The 19774-nt window shown below is 45.7% G+C and overlaps 1 pseudogene across 1 annotated transcript; it reads right to left on the bottom strand.

The window, feature by feature from the left end:
* Window positions 1-8535: 8535 nt before the first annotated feature.
* Window positions 8536-14859, bottom strand: LOC310771197 (mannose-1-phosphate guanylyltransferase catalytic subunit beta-like; annotated as a pseudogene). The gene is made up of 6 exons: window positions 14733-14859; window positions 12710-12852; window positions 11809-11983; window positions 10621-10747; window positions 10111-10293; window positions 8536-8646 (listed from the first exon to the last, which is right to left on the bottom strand). The product of its transcript is annotated as a mannose-1-phosphate guanylyltransferase catalytic subunit beta-like (transcript).
* Between the last annotated feature and the right edge of the window lie 4915 nt (window positions 14860-19774).

Raw genomic sequence — 19774 nt, 5'->3', positions numbered from 1 at the left:
GAAGCACATCCGGGGCAGGTCAGAGTTGACTCGTTATGTTGTTGTTAGCATAGCAGCCTAGCTTGGCATATAGATATGATCTGAAACAACCATAATGAACCGCGATGTGACAGAAAATGTTATTTACAGAGCGCATGCACCTTGCCCCATTTGCGCCCGTTTGAGGATGCTACTCCGAGCTCAAAATCTTCTGTGGATCACCGAATGAAACCAAAGTTATTTGGGTGAGTAAAACATATTTTAAGCTGGAAATAAGGACCGTGGTGTACAAAACCGAAATTCTCCTTTAAGACCGCGAACCGCATTAACGTTAAAGGGATACACACACAAATGAGGGATATACACGCAAATGCTGCATCAGGTATCAATGGGTTAAAGCAGCATTCATTCTTTCAAGATACCAAATTTGTGAGTACATGAGTTATTGTTGATGTTGTGTTATATGGTAGAGAGCTCACCCATGTCTGAAAAAGGGCTTTGCCCGAAACGTCACTTTTTTGTGGTCAAATAAATATTTGCGGACTCTATTTTTATTACTTATTTGCACTTCTGTCCTGCACCTGGTTTTAACCCCTCACTGGATGTGCGTGCCTTTTTTGTACTCTTTAGAGAGCTCGCCCCTGCCTACACCTTTGCCAAATTAATATGCCAACAATGGACATTTTTGTAAAATTACTCATTCATTATGTTTAGAATAAAATGAAAGCTCAAAAAAGACAAACCCATAACCACACCCCCTACCCACTTAAAAAAAAAACATGAATCTACACGCCTCCAAACTGAGTTGAGAATGTTCTGGAGATGAAAGTGAGTCTGAGATATATCACAAATATGAAATAGAAACCACAGGTACGATTCACTTTGGTTTCTGCTCTATGCTGTGGTGAAAATAGCACCTTCTTCTAGAGGTTGTTAAGTCATGCTTCATACATTTTTCTGGATTCTATGATCGATTCATATGCTGGCATGCCTTCTGAATCAGCGCTTACATGGAAAGATCGTGTCAAAACAAAACAACACAGACAGAAGTTAGGGCTACACTCATATATTGACTTGCTGATCATTTATGTACGTAGGGCTGATATTGCCCCCTTATTAAAAATCAGTCAGTCACTGTTTGTCCATTGATGATTGGTGATTGCATATTTATTGTATTCGTGAGCATAAATAATACTAATAATAATGTACTTGGTGTAAAAGGAGAGTTCTATCATATTTGACCCTGAGTTTTGATTGTTCCGGTCATGGGAGGAGGAAGTGAGGGGAATGGTAGTGCTTAGGTGGTGACTGTTAGGAGAAACAGCGTTTCACTCCCCTCTCGAGAGGTCAAGTGGTGAGTCTTTCACACACATCATGAGGCCCGCAGTGTGCGACTACAGTCCGTGCAGTCTCTCCACCTCATAGCAAATCAGTGCAGCCTGTAATTAAATACTCTAATCTGATATGAGATGCATGTGTGAAGAGGCGTTGGAGCTGACTTAGTGCAGCCTGTTGTTGATGATGTGATCGTGAAGCAGCTCCTGGTCCTTGTTGTGCTGGGCGGGGCTCACCTCTTCTTCCCAGAGCCGGGCGTTCTTCCGGATCTCCTCCAGGGAGTAGTCCTGCAGGAGGACGCCGTTCTCAAACACCGTCACCAGCAGATCCTGAGGAGAGGAGGCAAAGCACACACAGATACTGGACATGAGGCACCAAGAGTTTCCTGAGGAGGTAAAGCACAAAACACATATTATACCCGAGTAAGATCCAACTAAACTCAATATCCCACCTCTTCAGGCTTGCCTGCCCCTCTCTCTACTGTCTCTAGGAAGCCATCAGAATTTCTCCTCAGTGATAGTCGACCCCTCTTTGACCCCTTGGATGGGTCGGTCACCGGCTGCTTGTACACGTCCATCTAAGCAAGACACACAAACAAAACAAACAAATTTAAACTTGGAAATATTCTAGTCTTTGAGTGCACTCTACTGCAGGCCTATTCAGGTGGTACAGGTATGCACTCTACTGCAGGCCTATTCAGGTGGTACAGGTATGCACTCTACTGCAGGCCTATTCAGGTGGTAGAGGTATGCACTCTACTGCAGGCCTATTCAGGTGGTACAGGTATGCACTCTACTGCAGGCCTATTCAGGTGGTAGAGGTATGCACTCTACTGCAGGCCTATTCAGGTGGTACAGATATGCACTCTACTGCAGGCCTATTCAGGTGGTAGAGGTATGCACTCTACTGCAGGCCTATTCAGGTGGTAGAGGTATGCACTCTACTGCAGGCCTATTCAGGTGGTAGAGGTATGCACTCTACTGCAAGCCTATTTAGGTGGTAGAGGTATGCACTCTACTGCAGGCCTATTCAGGTGGTACAGGTATGCACTCTACTGCAGGCCTATTCAGGTGGTAGAGGTATGCACTCTACTGCAGGCCTATTCAGGTGGTACAGGTATGCACTCTACTGCAGGCCTATTCAGGTGGTAGAGGTATGCACTCTACTGCAGGCCTATTCAGGTGGTAGAGGTATGCACTCTACTGCAGGCCTATTCAGGTGGTACAGGTATGCACTCTACTGCAGGCCTATTCAGGTGGTACAGGTATGCACTCTACTGCAGGCCTATTCAGGTGGTACAGGTATGCACTCTACTGCAGGCCTATTCAGGTGGTACAGGTATGCACTCTACTGCAGGCCTATTCAGGTGGTAGAGGTATGCACTCTACTGCAGGCCTATTTAGGTGGTAGAGGTATGCACTCTACTGCAGGCCTATTCAGGTGGTACAGGTATGCACTCTACTGCAGGCCTATTCAGGTGGTAGAGGTATGCACTCTACTGCAGGCCTATTCAGGTGGTACAGGTATGCACTCTACTGCAGGCCTATTCAGGTGGTAGAGGTATGCACTCTACTGCAGGCCTATTCAGGTGGTAGAGGTATGCACTCTACTGCAGGCCTATTCAGGTGGTACAGGTATGCACTCTACTGCAGGCCTATTCAGGTGGTACAGGTATGCACTCTACTGCAGGCCTATTCAGGTGGTACAGGTATGCACTCTACTGCAGGCCTATTCAGGTGGTAGAGGTATGCACTCTACTGCAGGCCTATTCAGGTGGTACAGGTATGCACTCTACTGCAGGCCTATTCAGGTGGTAGAGGTATGCACTCTACTGCAGGCCTATTCAGGTGGTACAGGTATGCACTCTACTGCAGGCCTATTCAGGTGGTACAGGTATGCACTCTACTGCAGGCCTATTCAGGTGGTACAGGTATGCACTCTACTGCAGGCCTATTCAGGTGGTAGAGGTATGCACTCTACTGCAGGCCTATTCAGGTGGTACAGGTATGCACTCTACTGCAGGCCTATTCAGGTGGTACAGGTATGCACTCTACTGCAGGCCTATTCAGGTGGTACAGGTATGCACTCTACTGCAGGCCTATTCAGGTGGTAGAGGTATGCACTCTACTGCAGGCCTATTCAGGTGGTAGAGGTATGCACTCTACTGCAGGCCTATTCAGGTGGTAGAGGTATGCACTCTACTGCAGGCCTATTCGCTGCCCGGGCCAAACAATCAAGTCACACCGGCCCACGGACCAGTTCTGGGTGAAAAGAAGCGCCTCGCTGCATGTGAATCTCCCCCTCTTATCTCCCTTGCTTTCTCTCTACTATCGGTTTTTCTCTCTTCCTCTCTCTGTTCTCCCCCTCTCTCTCCTCTCCCCCCTCTCTCTCAGTGATACAGAGGCTTCATCAGCAGATAAAAATCCAGTCCCGTTTCCCTTGTTCACCTGTGCATTGATTTTGACGTGCATCTTTTTTTTTTCTGTTTCTGAAAATAAAATAGAAATAAAAAAATCAAAACAAGGACCATGATAATAATAATAGCTCGGGGAAATGTCTGCCCCCCCCCCGGCCCTTAGATTCTTAGTGTCCCCCTGAACGATATACGGCAGTTGAATAGCCCTGCTCTACTGAGCGCCCTCTAGTGTCTAGTTTACAATAATCTGTTTATGGGAGAGGAAACGATGTGAAAAAACATCATTCAAACTGAGAATGATGGCCTGTACAGGCTGTTTGAAAATCCACAAAGACCAAGGTAATCAAAACCGAGGCAAAGAGGTGTTTAATCGTTCCCCTGAGAATAGTCAGTTACCGTACCCCCTTGCCCGTTGGTCTCCACGTAGCTACACTTGAAGGCACAGTTGAGTGTATCTCTCACAACCAAAGAAGATGTTCTCAGCACTCCAGCCTTCATCGCTAAGCTTCTGCAGGATCTACCGAGAAGAATGACACGAGAGCTTTAGACACAGCAGGACACACACAGCCCTGGGATTAGCATGTTAGCTTATGAGCTTCAATTCCTAGAAGATCAGCAATGTTACAAGCAACCAAAAGTAAGGAAGTCAAAGGTCAGAGCCACAGTGCCCAGAAGATATTCCTGTTAGATAATTGCTGCAAAAGAAACAAAAACAAGACGGCAGCAAAAAGGGCGCTACGACATTTTGTTTGTTTTAGTTAGTACTCAATAGTGCCTTTTAAACATGAACTCTGGATCATGTCCTGCTAGAGAGAACAGGATATTTTCAGGTTTTGCCTTTCTAAACATGAGGGGTCTTTGTTAAGAAACAACTGGATATGAGCCATTTTTTCTGCCAGTGGGCGGCGGGGGGGGGGGGGGGGGTTCGGGGGCGGCGCGGTAGCATGTCTCGAAAATAAGAAATGTGATAGGAAACAGCTTTAGCTATGAGGCAGTCAAAATAGTGGTCGCACCGTCGTCAATCACTGTGGGTGATTTATTTTTAGACTAGTTTTAAATGTAGGCCATTTCTCGCCACAAAAGTTTGATAGCCTATCAGTCAGTCAGCTCCTATCCTCTACGCAGTGGAGAGGCACACATCACTGCCTGCTGATAGAATTGGCTGCATCACGTTAGCGACAAATCTGGAGACTTCAAAAAGCATGCCTAACGAGTCCATTCCAACGAGGGGTGGCAATGTGCCAAAAAATGAGCGCTTCGCCTTGCTACATAAAGCCGCCCAGTCAAAATAGTGGTCGGACTGTCGTCAATCACTGTGGGTGATTTATTTTACAAGTGGCATTTCAAGTCATATCTGACTAGTTTTCAATGTATTTCTCCCCACGAAAGTTAGGCTTTTTCTGACATGGGAGCAAGCAAGCAGCGCAGCACTGGACCTGGCTGCCTGCAGCTGAAGCGCATTGGCCAAACAATCAATCAAGCCGTTTTTGCAGCACTTGAGGAAACCGTGAGTTTGCTCGTTGATATAAGCGATTGCCCGAACGATTCATTAATTAATAAACTAGCGAACGTGAAGTGAGTCACGAAGAGCCACACCTGCCCACTATGGATATGCGGATAATAACCTGCCAGCTGTTTAACATGAGCTGCGATTGCGTGGAAGCGGATCTTATACCGGTGGTCGAGGTAGATAAGATACGGAGTCGTGGGAGTGCGCGTAGGCCGGCTAATTGTTGTTTAACATGCAGGCCAACCGGCTAGGTGCAGGTTATAATACGGATTCCACTGCATGTTAAGAAGTGGCTAATGAGATTGTTTTATTAGTCGTTCACAAGAAGCAAACTTATAAACATGAACAGGTTTGAATCTTCAGACTGGCTAAAAGTCGTCTCTCCCCAGACTCAAATATTACGTTGAATCGCTGCGCTCCGCATACAGATCTGCAGCATGCAGTCAAGTAGTATATCAGCGTAAGAACTGTCATGGGTCTGGCGTTGAGATGAGACTAGGCTAAAAGTGTTTTTTTTTTTTCTGAGAAAGACTAGGTGAGAGGGAAAGGTGGATCTTGTTAATTTTTGAAAAGAGGATAGTTTGTTAATGGTTAATTGTTTTCTGCCAGGCACCAAACCTGCCAGGCACCAAACCTGCCAGGCACCAAACCTGCCAGGCACCAAACCTCAACATGCCATGTTTCCCAACTTCGTAGATGAAGCTGTAGCTGTTGTTTTGTTTCCTAATAAAATGCTAAAATATTTTACCTCGTCTCTTCCTCTACAAATCATCTGCACATGCTGACGCAGGCTTATATGTACTTCAATACACAGGCCCAGCTCAGTTTCTGTTCACACGGTGATGAAAAATACACTTTTTTTTTTACACATTTCCATGGGATTGTCTTTTTGTTAGAATTCCCTTCATAATTCCCGCTTTTCTGTCTGTTTCCCACTTTGTGGAAATCATAGGAGACCTTACTTATACTGAGTTCTGTTGCACTTCATTCTGATAGACGTCATACTTAATGTAACTTCAATCAAAGTCAGGTGACGATGTAGATGGCTGGTGTGTGTGTGTGTGTGTGTGTGTGTGTGTGTGTTAGTGGCAGAACGACAGAGAAAGAGAGAAAGTACGTTTCACATACCGCATTCAAGACAACTCGGACCGCCGTAAGTTTCAACATGGAACCTCCGGCCCGGACAGATTTGCGTTCACGCTGCACCTCCCGCTCGGGGGGGAAACCAAGCGTTTTGCCATAGCAACCCGCATCAGCATGGTAGCTACCTACTAGCGAACAATGCTAACCGAACATGCTGAATGCTGAATTTCACACAGAGCAAAACACAGATGACACAAACACATATGAAACGTTAACATTACATAATTAAGACGTCAGATTGTGTGTTAAAACGTCAACAAACGTCTTTATAATAATTCTGTGAGCATCATTAATGATGCAAGTTGCCATTTTGATACCCGGATTTCCGAGCTGTAATTCCGGCCTGAACGACCGTTCAATTCACTTTTTACAGTTCGGACGGAACCCATTTTTTCCGGCGGTCTGAGTTGTCTTGAACGGGGTATTATATCTGATGAAACTAATGATCATCGTGGGGAAATTAAGTGTTTATAGCAGCAGAAAATACAAGAAAACGACATAGATCTGAATAACACAGTACTTCACATAATACAAGTAGAACAAGCAAACTTCTTCTGACCTCTCCCACTGAGTTGAGGTCGATGCCGTCTCCTTGAATGATGCGTAGGTAAGAAGGCAGCACCTTGTAGCCCACAGAGTTCACTGAACACTCGAAACACTCCTCTGAGATCTTGATGACCTACGATACCAAACACAAGGCATTAATACATACAACTCCCACAATATTGCGCTGTAGACCAGGAGTCATGTGAGTCATGAGCATCACATGTGTCTGGCAAGGTGTGCTCTGTCTCCAACAGACTACGTCCAGAAGTTTAGGGATATTTCTGAAAAGACATTTTTTTTCTCCTCTGTTTTCAAAAAGATTCCCGTTCACACCAGCCAACAATTTAAAGGTCATTATTTCCTATTCATAGCTTTCAAGGGGCGTTACGTGCTGCCGGGAACGCCCACCTGATGGCCGCCTCGACTAGTTTCTCACGCTGTGTTTGTTCAGCCAAAATGCCGGATACCTGTTGTGCTATCGGTTGCACTAACCGACGAGGAGACACGCATGGCTTGTGCTTTTACAGAATCCCGTCGGAGAAAGAAAACTCAGACAGGAGGAGGTTGTGGATTTGTGCGATTAGACGTGGTTCAGTCGCTGGGGAGGGCAAATGGCTTTTTTTCTACCATCAAAGTACACACGTTTTTGCGGCCAACATTTCATCAAAGGTAAGCTCAAGTAACGTTAACGGGGTATTTTAATCATTATTGTAACGTTACTTGAGCTTACCTTTGATGAAATGTTGGCCGCAAAGACGTGTACAAACGGCTGAACAAACACAGCGTGAGAAACTAGTCGACTCGGCTGCCAGCGGAATGAACAAGTTTTTTTTGACCGCCAGGTGGGCGTTCCCGGCAGCACGTAACGCCCCTTGAAAGCTATGAATAGAGACACTGCGTGAAATAGGCCATGCCCATCACGGGGGAAAGCGCTCCATTCACTTCCATACACCAGCGTAATTTCCCTTAGATTAAACATAGCTAAAAGCTGTTGTGTGGTGGTGGGCTGCGCAGACAACAAATGTAAAAAATCGCCAATTAAAGTTTTTTTGTACTCCTGAGCAAAACAAGGAAGCCATTGAGAATTGTCGAGAAGAAAAATGTGGATCTAGCTGTCAAGGAAGTAAGTTGGAGTGTTCATCTTCCGTATATATGATCTTTGTGTGCAACGTGACCATGCACGCGACATAGGAGAACGCCAGGATTGGGGGGGAGTTTTTGTTTTCCCCCGTCTTGGGCGTGGTTTCTGAATGATGACGCGGTCCGCAGTGTCTCTATGGTAGGGTTAGGGTACAGATTCCACACTCACCCCCGTGGTTGGTCGCGCAAAGAGTGGAAAATAGTTCAACTTGCAAAAGCTCTGTTTTCATGTGCACGGGAGGCCAAAATGCAGAGAAAATAATACATTTTCGAAAATTATATCCGTATATGTGTGGGCGGGGCCTCAGTGAGCCCAAATTTGATAGGGCATAGAGTCAGGTGTGTCCAAACCTCAATAAGGGTCTCGGCGGGGTCTCCGGAGTCTGGCCGGATGACCAGATAGGAATCCTGGCTGCGCTCCATGACTCGCTCCTTCAGCTTGTCTCCCCAGATGTGTTTACAGGCCTTGAAGATGTCGTAGCTGTCGCTGACCACTGACACCGGACCACTGGGGAACTGGTCGAGGAGCTGCTCAAACGCCTCCTTCTCCCTGCTCCTTCCCCACGAGATGATGGTACTGGAGGACAGGACAGCAAAGACAGGACACAGTGTCACAGTGCTGGATATACTAATTACACGTTACACCGCCACCTAGCGGCCTGGCATGCGCACTACAGTGTTTTCAGTCACTTTTGCGGCACTGTCTGCACGTGATTCATTATCATACAACACTGTGTGTAAACGCAGAACCAAAGTCCAGAACACAACAGCAGTTTGCTGTTTTATGCAGGGAGCGACGCCGTGTAAACATGGCCTAAGTTTACATGCACGCAGGTGTGTGTGTGTGTGTGTGTGTGCCCCTTAAGTTCACATCCATCAGTCTTATGACATCACTGATGAGATCATCACTGTCTTACACGACTGCTTTTGTACACAAGGGCTGCTAAAATCAACACAAAATGAAAGTTCCCCATAGCTGCTTTAAGAATGATAAGAATGATACTTTATTACTGTCACATTGCTACTGTAATATCCAACAAATAAATTCTACATTGCATATTTGCTCCGTATTGTACGAGTAAGGTTGTGAGAAAAACACACATCTAGAAAACATGTAGCATTTTAGCCTAAATATTGCATTGCTGGGCCGTGTGTGTGTGTGTGTGTGTGTGTGTGTGTGTGTGTGTGTCTCTGTGTGTGTGTGTGTGTGTGTGTGTGTGTGTGTGTGTGTGTGTGCGTGCGTGCGTGCGTGTGTGTGTGTGTGTGTGTGTGCATGCGTGCGTGTTACCTGTGTCCTGTTGTCTTCTAAACATCTGGTTGGTTGCTAAAATAGTAAGAGGCGCTGGTATTTCTTTGTCCTTTGGACCTGTGTCAACCTAGCGTCTTTTCATCAGCTCCAGCGTCTTTTTTCAGTTGTTTCCAATGAGGAGCGAGCATATGCAGGTGCACACGGACGTCTAGAGAAAGTGCGCAGCGCCCAGCGTCTATTTTCACAGCGCTCCGGCGTTTTTGTGCGCCCGACTCCCAGCGCTTCCAGCTGAAAATATTTTAACTTTTCAGAAAGACGCTGGTGTCGGGTGCTCCTTTTCTGGCAACTAATCATATGGAGAAACTATCGCAACAGAGACAGAAAGGCTTAATTGTGGGAGCAGATTGGCTAGACACTTAATATTTCTGGTGAGTGTTGAGCTAGATCACTGTATGTGTGTTGTTAGCTAATGTTAGCTGTCAGCTATCAAGCTAGCTACCGCACTGAAATAACGTTACTTTCAGACTGCTTCCTTGCATCTTGTGCGCCAAGATCAGCGTTTCCCAGCGTACTTCCAGCGTTTAACGGTCGGAAAAAGACGCTAGATGGACACACGGCCTTACTTGTGACTTAAACTGAGCTACCTACTACTGTCACTTCAATTCATTTAATCTGGTCATTGTATTTCTTCCTGACTTTCAGCACTCTAGTTCAGTAGGACTTTGACTTGCAGCACTCTGGTTCAGTAGGACTTTGGCAGTATTGTGGTACTCTGTCCAGATCTGTACTCACCCACTGGCCCACAGAGGAGCTCCATCCCACGATGCAGCTCTCTAGCCAGGAGTGGGATCGAACCCGCGCTCCCTTCAGCACCGTACATCGCTTTATCCTCACCCCGTCCTCCAGAATCACACCGGCACCAATCGTTACGTTAGGCCCGATGGTACAGTTCTTTTCGATCTGTGCTGTCGGGTCCTGAGGACGGAGGGAGGAACAGGGAGAGAACACAAAGACATCACCTTCATTGTCCAAGCTTAGATAGTGTCTAGTCTACAGTCGTTCTAGCAAACATTCACAATCAATGATCAATCTATCCTCGACTAAACTACCAGGCAAAAGGTTCATACACACAAGACATTTTACTTAATAATTTCTTAGAAATAGTCTGATAGACATTAAAATTATGAAGTACCACAATGGAATTATCCAGTGACCAACAGTGTTAAACAAATCAAAACTAGATTGGTGATACAATTTAACTAACAAGTAGCACTAAATAACTAGCTTGCTAGCTGTACTCACCACCAGAACGTTGCCTAGGAAACCGGGCCCCGTGCGGAGTCTCTCAGGAGCGTGTTGCCGTACTGACTGAAGGTACATACACATCCCTGTCAGGAAGTCTTTAGGCTGACCATGTCCATCCAGAAGCCTGCAGACAGACAGACACACAGACAGACAGGCAGGCAGGCAGACAGACACAGACAGACAGACAGACAGACAGACAGACAGGCAGGCAGACAGACAGACAGACAGGCAGACAGGCAGACATACAAGCAGACAGCCAGACAGACAGACAGACAGGCAGGCAGGCAGACAGACAGGCAGACATACAAGCAGACAGACAGACAGGCAGACATACAGGCAGACAGACAGACAGACAGACAGGCAGACAGACAGACAGACAATTTAGTCCTGTTGTTGGTCTTGTAAGACAGACAGGAGGAGACTCAGAAGCTCAGCGAGGAAACAAAATGAAACCAACAGAGTTTCGTTGTGATGTCAGACAGCTAAAACACTTCACAGACTGCAGCTTCTTCAAGCGGAGCAGAAACACAGGAGCAAAACTGACAACTCAGTTCCAGGATTTAAATGTGAATTTAAAAATAGAATTGGATTTGTTACTTTGCAGCTGCATGGTGTTTAGGTATAGTGTACTGAAGCTAGCAGGCTGTGAAGCTAGCAGGCTGTGAGGCTAGCAGGCTGTGAAGCTAGCAGGCTGGGAAGCTATGAGGCTAGCAGGCTGCGAAGCTAGCAGGCTGTGAGGCTAGCAGGCTGTGAAGCTAGCAGGCTATGAGGCTAGCAGGCTGTGAGGCTAGCAGGCTGTGAAGCTAGCAGGCTGTGAAGCTAGCAGGCTGTGAGGCTAGCATGCTGTGAAGCTAGCAGGCTGTGAGGCTAGCAGACTGTGAAGCTAGCAGGCTGTGAGGCTAGCAGGCTGTGAAGCTAGCAGGCTGTGAAGCTAGCAGACTGTGAGGCTAGCAGGCTGTGAGGCTAGCAGGCTGTGAAGCTATGAGGCTAGCAGGCTGTGAGGCTAGCAGGCTGTGAAGCTATGAGGCTGTGAGGCTAGCAGGCTGTGAAGCTAGCAGGCTGTGAGGCTAGCAGGCTGTGAAGCTAGCAGGCTGTGAGGCTAGCAGGCTGTGAAGCTAGCAGGCTGTGAAGCTAGCAGGCTGTGAGGCTAGCAGGCTGTGAAGCTAGCAGGCTGTGAGGCGTCACCTTGCAGCTCCATGGCGTACAGCTGACCCTCTTCAGCCATGACCGGGAAGATCTCTTTCTCGATGGACGTCGGCCTGAGCTAGACACACACACACACACGCGCGCACTGGATCCTCCCGGCGCGAGGCTCGTACACCACCACACCGTACTTAGAGGGCTCCTCCACCCGCGTCACCTGCACACACACACACACACACACACACACACACACACACACACACACACACAGAGTGACAGACTATTGTGAATAAAAGTGAAATGATAACAAAAATACAATCAAAATATTAATTTCACTTACTTCACTCACACTTATAGACACTATACATACATACATACATACATACATACAGGTACAAGTCACCCCACCGGCACACAGTTTAATCACTTTTTTATATCACTGGATGATAAATATTAGGAAAATTGTCTGTATGTCTGTCTGTCTCTCCCCATCTGTATGTCTGTCAGTCTGTCTCTCCCCATCTGTCTGTCTGTCAGTCTGTCTCTCCCCATCTGTCTGTCTGTCAGTCTGTCTCTCCCCATCTGTATGTCTGTCTCTCCCCATCTGTCAGTCTCTCCTCGTCTGTCAGTCTCTCCTCGTCTGTATGTCTGTCTGTCTGTCTCTCCTCGTCTGTAAGTCTGTCTGTCAGTCTGTCTCTCCTCGTCTGTAAGTCTGTCTCTCCCCATCTGTCTGTCTGTCAGTCTGTCTCTCCTCGTCTGTAAGTCTGTCTCTCCCCATCTGTCTGTAAGTCTGTCAGTCTCTCCTCGTCTGTATGTCTGTCTCTCCCCATCTGTCTGTCTGTCAGTCTGTCTCTCCTCGTCTGTAAGTCTGTCTGTCTGTCTCTCCTCATCTGTAAGTCTGTCAGTCTGTCTCTCCTCGTCTGTAAGTCTGTCTGTCTCTCACCACGATGGTCCCCTCTCTGCCGTGGCTCTGGTGGAACTGCAGCATGTGTGTGAAGGGGAAGTCACAGATGACGTCAGAGTTCAGGACGAAGAACGGCTCGTTGTCCACGGTCAGCAGCTCTCTGGCCAGCGCCAGGGGACCGGCTACACACACACACACACACACACACACACACACACACACACACACACACACACACACACACACACACACACACAAAATAACTTGATAGTTTTCCCATAACTTCTGAAAACGACCAGCATGGTGTGATTGTTTGAGGAGGGGGGAGACAAGTCCAAGTCACAGAGTTCTAGGGATGCCACGGTGTGGACATTTTACCACTGGGTAATAAACACGTGACAACACCGGTGTTACCGGTGACAGCGTAAAAAAAAAGAGGAAACAATCCACCTTATTTTTGAATGCCCCACTGTAAAAAATAATTGTGCGTACAAGGTCCGGTTTAACGTGACTTATTGTTGCAGCTTGCCATTTCCTAAATGGTATTCTACTTGATTTGAAAAGATGGCCGCCTACACTCAGTCCCTTGTACCCTGGCTGAATTGAACATAACTTGGCCAATAAGTATGTAACATACAAAATAAAACAACCCGTAATATCTTAATTTTATGTAGAATGCAGAGGACATGTAACTGTTTAGTTAAACTTGCATTCCAGGAATATTGTGCTCTTAAGATGACGTTAGTGGCTCGAGTCTGTTTCATCCTGAAACCCACATAGGTTGCGCCAGGCGTAACCTATGTGCGATTCGAAATAACGCATCCGAGATAGAAAACGTTATGAATATAGCCACGTTATAAACAACAAACTAACGCTGGTGATGCGTATGGAAACAGTGTTACTCGAAATGGTTAAAAGTTATTTCAATTTGGTCATTCAGTGGCGTTTTACTGCCATGTAACATAACTAACTAGCGGCTAATATTAGCCACAGCAGGCGATTACCCATGAATGCACTGCGCTCTTAAAGGGATATTTATCGACAAGATTTTTGCCAAGCTGGACCTGATTAGTGATTTGCTCCGTTCGCCCAGACGGGTGTCAAGCTGTCAGCAACAAGGCTGGGAGGATCACACCGGAAGAAGCACCCATCATGCAGATCAGGCAAAAATGGCCGCCAAAAATAAGGTGGATAGGATTGTTAGTTCCTACTAGTGCATGTTGTTCCCTGGAACAATAACAGTGACTAATAAACTAACATTTGTAGACATAAACAAAAGTCAAATAAAATAAAGGGAATTTCCTAACTTTGATTGGAATAATGTGTTCAGACAATACTTATACAGCCCAAGCCCTAAAGCAGGAGTCACTTTTCATTGCTTTGACACAAAATGCACTCAGTGGTCAGGCCTGTCCAGGCAGCCATGTGTATACATATATATGTGTATGTATAGACACTATACATACATACATACATACATACATACAGGTATATGCATGATTATATATAAACGTATAAACGATTGAATCTGCGTCCCACAGTTACAGATGCTAACGTACGTTGTACGTTCCGATCAGCCTTATTTTACTGCTTCTGCTTGTACTCTCTAGTCTCTATTTGCTTACCTTTATGCAGTGTTTATAACTGGTTTGCTGGGGGGAGGGGTGCTCCAAATATCCCCAAATGTTCTTGTCTCGACTTGTTTCAGTGAGAGAAAATCAAGCTAGCAAGCTAAACATGTTTAACTTCCTATACGTACTTCACAATAAAATTGTACCGTTTGTCAGTGGAAAACTTTTAATTTGAAGGAGCTATAAGGAGAAAATTGTGTTAAAAGTTCCTTGACACTGTCAAGCCGAGCCGGGATGCAGCCACCAAAAATCCATAGTGCAGGAACAGGCCTTCGGAGGGCGCTGTGGGAATGCCAGAGCCGCCATTCTCCCTATTAGAAGTCACTGTACCATCAAACTGATTTCCTCTCACACCTTCACAGCCAAAAAGAATCCATCCAGATGTTGTGTATAGATTGTGTTTGTGATGTTGCGAATTGCGATGAGCTCACCATGACCAGCGCCTCCACCTGGTGCAGCAGGATGGGCTTGTTGCAGAACTCCACCAGCGGTTTGGGCGCTCAGTGTGAGGGGGCGGAGCCTCGTGCCATACCCGCCGACCAGGATCAGAACCTTCATGCTGCTGCCGTTAGCAACCGGGGATGGGATGACCAACCGTTACTGGGATGACCAACCGCGGGTCATCAATACAGGAGCCCAACCTGGAGCTGACCAGGACAGAGGAGAGTCAGTGAGACACACAGTCTGTCTGTCTGTCTGTCTGTCTGTCTGTCTGTCTGTAAGAATGTCATTATGTCTGTTTTTTAAGATAGCTTATCTACAAGACGCCTAGACTATCCTAAGAGCCTAAAAAGTGCTACTAATATGCCGTATTTAGGAGAGGAGAAGCTTCCTAGTGCCAACAGGAACCTTGGGAGTTTGAGTATTTCATGACGTTTTGCTTCCCAGGTGCGCTGGATTTGATCACTGACTGAGCCGCCGTCTCCATGTGACTGCATGTGTTTGCTCGCTGCGTGCAAGCGGCGCACCATGATAGTGAGATCAAACACACCCTGCTGTAAATTCAGCACAGGCTGTGGAAAGACTGCTTTTAAACGGTTGTTTCACACAGACAGCAGTATCATTTTAACTGCCCCGGCTAAATTACTGGCTTCCGTAGGAGGACTATCATATCTTCGGATCTGCAATCGGACATCGGAGATGGGTGGGAGAGCGTTTTGAACAGCCGTTCACAGCCCCTATTGCCTTATGGAAGTGGGTGTGATGCTAGGACTGTACGAGTGTATATGGAGTACAGTAGTAGCATCACTTATGGGGCTAGGGGGTGAGTACATAACGACTGCATTTTGATTTTTGGGTGAACTTATCCTTTAAGGCAGCAGTTGCTGGTAAAAGCTGGAGACTTCTGAAGTCTACTCTGAAATCTACTAGTTATTTCCACTTAACACATGTCTTTGTGTGTGTGTGTGTGTGTGTGTGTGTGTGTGTGTGTGTGTGTGTGTGTGTGTGTATCTAACCTATTTAATCAATGTTTACACTGATGGAATAAATACTATTCTATATTGCACGTATTATTATTATATACATATCAATTTATTAGTGGTACTTTTTAGGGTCTTAGGATAGTCTACTACAGTCTTGTAGGTTACTAACAGTATCTGCTGTTACTGTCTGACGGAGGAATGGGAGCAGGTGTTTTTAGCATGCAGCTAGCCAGTGGTTTACTTGTCTCTCCCACAGACACACACACAACAGATTGATGGTAAGAGTAACGTGAAGTCTTTGAGCTCCGACCCAAATAAACATAACCTACAGTGATTCCAGCTAGGCTAGCTAAGCTAAGCTAAGCTAAGGCTGACTTGCAGCAAAGTTCCCCACAGTGCTCTGGCTGAATGAGGAAGAAGAGGCGGAAACTCACAGACAGTTGACAGACAGACTCTCTGGCTGCACCTGGACGACGTGAAACTATCATAAAGACATATAAATAGAACTCTGGAGCAGCTGAGTGAACTGAAATCAACTGTACTGAACTGAATGACACGTCGCTTCTGACACTCGACCCAGATCCGTGTTCCGTTTCCTGCACGAGTGACACAGCCACTTCCTGTCAAGAGTTCCAAAATAAGTAAAAGGGACTTCTACCAGTTAAATTATCCGTCTCTACTTCTACGTGACTTCTACACACACAAGACACAACGTTATAATTTTAGTCTACTTTAACTCTAATTATTTCACTGAATATTTTAATGGTTTGTAAAAAAAAAAAAAAACTCTCGGGGTCTGTCCTCACTGAGCTGAGGTCATGGGCGCAACATAATTAGGGGAGTTGGTCCTGGAAGCCACTAGACATTGTGACATGTCACCAAGCCCCAGGAACAGCTCTGGGCCATCATGGCTCTGGCCACTAGTAGGTGGTACTGGTACGCCTTCATCGGAAACAGGCAGGGTGACAAAATCACTTGTGAACGGAGGCCAACAAAACCTAACCTCTCCCACCCCCACGCCTAAACCTAAGGTCGGCATTGCGGGTGGTCGGCATAGCGGGTGGACACCATTTGGAAAAAAAAGGGGAACATAAGGACCCGGGGAACATAGGGATGACCCCCTCTCAGCTCTCACGCACGGGCGTGTGGCGTGTGCGCGATTTCGCTACGAGATGTGAGTTGATGGGCCAATCATAAATATGTGCATCTTTGATGGGCCAATCATAAATATGTGCATCTTTCAAATCTGAGCGGAGACTATAAAAGACACGGGGTCATCCCTATGTTCCGCACTCGACGGTTTTCTCTTAAGAAGTCAGACGGGTATTTTGACACGGAGCATCACCTCTTTCTTTACTTGAAGAGCACTGTATCGATTTTCACTCTCATCATGAAGAAGCAGCAGCAGGTAAGCAGAAACACATTTCACGGCAATTTGGGGATGACATAAAACAAGTATTGTTTTGAAATGAACGACACACAAACGGGGTTTGATGAACAGGTGTTTGATGTCAGTCAGGTAACGTTAGCTACATTAACTTTGCCAGTTCTAGTTTGCCAGTAAGTTTGTTACCACAACAATATCCTTAGCTAACGCTAACTTTCTGACAGGAAACTTAGCAATTTTGTGGTGCGTTAGAGCCGATCCCCAGTCGGCCGACACAGCAGCCATCTTTGCTCCAGGTACTGTAGGCTACAGTCAGTCGTTGCCGTTACGGAGCCTCGTTTGAAACTAATGCCAGTTAGCTTGTTGTGTTGAACTCACTTAGCTTGCTAAACGGAATGTACCCAAGAATATGGATAGTTGGTGACGTTATTTTGCACAAGTCCGTATTTTTCGCACATTTAAAAAATAACGAACAGAGAAGCAGCGAGTTTTGCACCCCCCGCCAAATGCATCCCACCTCACGGGAGCGTATATTGTAATGATTTATACGGAAACTTAAACTGTTAAATGATATAATTGTCTGGGGCAGACGTGATCTCCAGGCCAGTGGGTGTGTCCTGGCTCATGGGGACCGACTAGATGCATCAAATCCACATCGAGGTGACTTCCATGCTGGGGGGTCTCTTCTGACTCATGCAGGCCGATTTTGGTGCTTAAAATCCGGCTACAGGTGTATGTTCTCTCAAATGCCCAAGACAAATTTATCCTAAGGGAGACAATAAAGGCTCTAATTAGAAAGTTCACATTTGAACCAACTAAGAACTGGCACCAGCCCAGTACAGAAGCAGCACTAGGTTCCTAAATGTCTAAACTTTTATAAATAAATACAAATAAATGAAGCTACATTTGATACAAACTGCCTTCAGCTCTCAAAAATCCATCTCTTTGTGATCTCATATGATCTCATATTTCTATACACAGACATACACAAAAATAAAATACATGAATCATAATTCAGTGAGTTTTCTTCTTTGTGTGAGTTTAGCTGAGTATCTAGTAGTTCCTGATAGCAGTCCTGATTAAAAGCTGTAAGAGGTCTAGGTGTTTAAAGTCAGTTGGTTTCTTCCAGGTCCTCGGTGCTAACAGTGTGCTGTCTTAGCTCGGATGTGTTATGCTAGGTTACCCCCTAGCCTAATCCCTTCAAGTGGGTGAGGCACTCCAGCGGGCAGGGATGTGCTGGTCCATGGTGCTGGGGTCTGTGGAGAATCTGTCCAGGATGCAGAGCGCAGTCGTCTCAAACAGCCTGTGCTGTTTGGGGGTCAGGATGAGGGGAAACAGAGGGGGGACAGAGGGGTCGGTGTCGGTCATGGCCATTTTAAGTACATTGATTCTAACAGTTTATGAAGCCACATTTCAAAATTATTCCTATGTGTGATAAACACATCCAAGACCTATGTTGCATTTTTGTGACAGTTGTGACTGAAAACAGCTTTGTAGTACCTTCAGCACTTGCCATACACACCATATACCGTATATATATATATATATACATACACATACACACACCATATAGTGTATATATATATACATACACATACACACACCATACTGTATATACATATATACACACACCATATACTGTATATACATATATACATACACATACACACACACACACACACCATATACTGTATATATATATATATACACACATACATACACATACACACACCATATACTGTATATATATATATACATACATACACATACACACACCATACTGTATATACCGGTATATATATACAAACACACACACACACACACACACACACACACACACACACACACACACACGCACACATTCCACAGTACTTTGTTAGTTGGTGATGCATAACATCTACCTGAATTCTACACAGATTCATTGAAATGTGTCTTTTTCAGATCATTAAATAGTCTAATAAAGATCTCTGAGTCTGTATATGTGCTGCTATACCTGGACAAATGAGGGAACCTGGCTTGTGGGGGAACACTGGAACAGCTAAACATTGACTCGGCTCTCACCCTGCCTCAGCATTTTGCTTCACTTCATTCTTGTGGAAAAGTCATTCCTGTAACAGTTTAGCAAACTGAATGCAACAGCAGCATCTGCACCTTCCATGTTTGTATCATTGTATCAGATGGACTGTGCCATGACAGACTGAGCACTGGCTTCAGTACCTTCCATCCCCTGAAGAAGTTCAAGATCATGGTCATTGTGATCAATCTTGATTGTTTATTGTGTGATACATAAACACAGGACAACACAACAAAGCACAAAAACATCCACATGTTGTACATATCCACTCAAATCCCCCCTCCACCACAGATAGCAATGAACACTTCCCACACATTTTCATGGGTACAACTTCCAAACTTTTCCATGACTTTTCATGGATCGATAATATCATTTCCAGGTAATGTGAGGCGGTGACTCTGGACCAATAGCCTACCAGAAATGATGACTATGGACAAATAGACACAGCTGCTCTTTATATGAGTTTTTAGTGCTTTAGTATCACTGCATCATGGAAGCTATAGATACAGTCGCTCTGTGTGGGAACGCCCATAAAATGTTACTCCGGCTGGCGTGCAAGACTAGACGGTGGGCGAAAAAACAACAACA

Source organism: Poromitra crassiceps, assembly GCF_964638095.1.
Source record: "Poromitra crassiceps genome assembly, contig: HAP1_SCAFFOLD_416, whole genome shotgun sequence".
Classification (NCBI taxonomy): Eukaryota; Metazoa; Chordata; class Actinopteri; order Beryciformes; family Melamphaidae; genus Poromitra; species Poromitra crassiceps.
Note: the sequence above shows the minus strand (reverse complement) of the source record. Positions and strands in the feature narration are given on the sequence as shown.